Source organism: Aquarana catesbeiana, linkage group LG11 (assembly GCF_042186555.1).
Source record: "Aquarana catesbeiana isolate 2022-GZ linkage group LG11, ASM4218655v1, whole genome shotgun sequence".
NCBI lineage: Eukaryota > Metazoa > Chordata > Amphibia > Anura > Ranidae > Aquarana > Aquarana catesbeiana.
This window is the reverse complement of record NC_133334.1, coordinates 5,617,278-5,620,711: the sequence shown is the minus strand read 5'-3', so window position 1 is coordinate 5,620,711 and position 3,434 is coordinate 5,617,278.

Below are 3,434 nucleotides of genomic sequence, written 5' to 3'. Positions count from 1 at the left end.
TAGAGTGTAAGCTCCTCTGTATAGAGACTGATGTGACTGTGGGGGGAGGGGACATTAGAGTGTAAGCTCCTCTGTATAGAGACTGATGTGACTGTGGGGGAGGGAACATTAGAGTGTAAGCTCCTCTGTATAGAGACTGATGTGACTGTGGGGGAGGGGACATTAGAGTGTAAGCTCCTCTGTACAGAGACTGTGACTGTGGGGGGAGGGGACATTAGAGTGTAAGCTCCTCTGTACAGAGACTGATGTGACTGTGGGGGAGGGGGACATTAGAGTGTAAGCTCCTCTGTACAGAGACTGATGTGACTGTGGGGGAGGGGACATTAGAGTGTAAGCTCCTCTGTACAGAGACTGATGTGACTGTGGGGGAGGGGACATTAGAGTGTAAGCTCCTCTGTACAGAGACTGATGTGACTGTGGGGGAGGGGACATTAGAGTGTAAGCTCCTCTGTACAGAGACTGATGTGACTGTGGGGGAGGGGACATTAGAGTGTAAGCTCCTCTGTATAGAGACTGATGTGACTGTGGGGGGAGGGGACATTAGAGTGTAAGCTCCTCTGGTACAGAGACTGATGTGACTGTGGGGGGAGGGGACATTAGAGTGTAAGCTCCTCTGTACAGAGACTGATGTGACTGTGGGGGGAGGGGACATTAGAGTGTAAGCTCCTCTGTACAGAGACTGATGTGACTGTGGGGGAGGGGACATTAGAGTGTAAGCTCCTCTGTATAGAGACTGATGTGACTGTGGGGGAGGGGACATTAGAGTGTAAGCTCCTCTGTATAGAGACTGATGTGACTGTGGGGGAGGGGACATTAGAGTGTAAGCTCCTCTGTATAGAGACTGATGTGACTGTGGGGGGAGGGGACATTAGAGTGTAAGCTCCTCTGGTACAGAGACTGATGTGACTGTGGGGGGAGGGGACATTAGAGTGTAAGCTCCTCTGTACAGAGACTGATGTGACTGTGGGGGGAGGGGACATTAGAGTGTAAGCTCCTCTGTATAGAGACTGATGTGACTGTGGGGGGAGGGGACATTAGAGTGTAAGCTCCTCTGTACAGAGACTGATGTGACTGTGGGGGAGGGGACATTAGAGTGTAAGCTCCTCTGTACAGAGACTGATGTGACTGTGGGGGAGGGGACATTAGAGTGTAAGCTCCTCTGTACAGAGACTGTGACTGTGGGGGGAGGGGACATTAGAGTGTAAGCTCCTCTGTATAGAGACTGATGTGACTGTGGGGGAGGGGGACATTAGAGTGTAAGCTCCTCTGTACAGAGACTGATGTGACTGTGGGGGGAGGGGACATTAGAGTGTAAGCTCCTCTGTACAGAGACTGATGTGACTGTGGGGGGAGGGGACATTAGAGTGTAAGCTCCTCTGTATAGAGACTGATGTGACTGTGGGGGGAGGGGACATTAGAGTGTAAGCTCCTCTGTACAGAGACTGATGTGACTGTGGGGGGAGGGGACATTAGAGTGTAAGCTCCTCTGTACAGAGACTGATGTGACTGTGGGGGGAGGGGACATTAGAGTGTAAGCTCCTCTGTACAGAGACTGATGTGACTGTGGGGGGAGGGGACATTAGAGTGTAAGCTCCTCTGTACAGAGTCTGTGACTGTGGGGGGAGGGGACATTAGAGTGTAAGCTCCTCTGTATAGAGACTGATGTGACTGTGGGGGAGGGGGGACATTAGAGTGTAAGCTCCTCTGTACAGAGACTGATGTGACTGTGGGGGAGGGGACATTAGAGTGTAAGCTCCTCTGTACAGAGACTGATGTGACTGTGGGGGGAGGGGACATTAGAGTGTAAGCTCCTCTGTACAGAGACTGATGTGACTGTGGAGGAGGGGACATTAGAGTGTAAGCTCCTCTGTACAGAGACTGATGTGACTGTGGGGGAGGGGACATTAGAGTGTAAGCTCCTCTGTATAGAGACTGATGTGACTGTGGGGGGAGGGGACATTAGAGTGTAAGCTCCTCTGTACAGAGACTGATGTGACTGTGGGGGAGGGGACATTAGAGTGTAAGCTCCTCTGTATAGAGACTGATGTGACTGTGGGGGGAGGGGACATTAGAGTGTAAGCTCCTCTGTATAGAGACTGATGTGACTGTGGGGGAGGGGACATTAGAGTGTAAGCTCCTCTGTACAGAGACTGATGTGACTGTGGGGGAGGGGACATTAGAGTGTAAGCTCCTCTGTACAGAGACTGATGTGACTGTGGGGGAGGGGGGACATTAGAGTGTAAGCTCCTCTGTACAGAGACTGATGTGACTGTGGGGGAGGGGACATTAGAGTGTAAGCTCCTCTGTATAGAGACTGATGTGACTGTGGGGGAGGGGACATTAGAGTGTAAGCTCCTCTGTACAGAGACTGATGTGACTGTGGGGGAGGGGACATTAGAGTGTAAGCTCCTCTGTATAGAGACTGATGTGACTGTGGGGGAGGGGACATTAGAGTGTAAGTTCCTCTGTATAGAGACTGATGTGACTGTGGGGGGAGGGGACATTAGAGTGTAAGCTCCTCTGGTACAGACACTGATGTAACTGTGGGGGGGGGGGAGGGGACATTAGAGTGTAAGCTCCTCTGTATAGAGACTGATGTGACTGTGGGGGAGGGGACATTAGAGTGTAAGCTCCTCTGTACAGAGACTGATGTGACTGTGGGGGAGGGGACATTAGAGTGTAAGCTCCTCTGGTACAGAGACTGATGTGACTGTGGGGGGAGGGGACATTAGAGTGTAAGCTCCTCTGTACAGAGACTGATGTGACTGTGGGGGGAGGGGACATTAGAGTGTAAGCTCCTCTGTATAGAGACTGATGTGACTGTGGGGGAGGGGACATTAGAGTGTAAGCTCCTCTGTACAGAGACTGATGTGACTGTGGGGGGAGGGGACATTAGAGTGTAAGCTCCTCTGTATAGAGACTGATGTGACTGTGGGGGGGGGGGGGGACATTAGAGTGTAAGCTCCTCTGTACAGAGACTGATGTGACTGTGGGGGGAGGGGACATTAGAGTGTAAGCTCCTCTGTAAAGAGACTGATGTGACTGTGGGGGGGGGGGGGGGGACATTAGAGTGTAAGCTCCTCTGTACAGAGACTGATGTGACTGTGGGGGGAGGGGACATTAGAGTGTAAGCTCCTCTGTATAGAGACTGATGTGACTGTGGGGGAGGGGACATTAGAGTGTAAGCTCCTCTGTACAGAGACTGATGTGACTGTGGGGGGGAGGGGGACATTAGAGTGTAAGCTCCTCTGTACAGAGACTGATGTGACTGTGGGGGAGGGGACATTAGAGTGTAAGCTCCTCTGGTACAGAGACTGATGTGACTGTGGGGGAGGGGACATTAGAGTGTAAGCTCCTCTGTACAGAGACTGATGTGACTGTGGGGGGAGGGGACATTAGAGTGTAAGCTCCTCTGTACAGAGACTGATGTGACT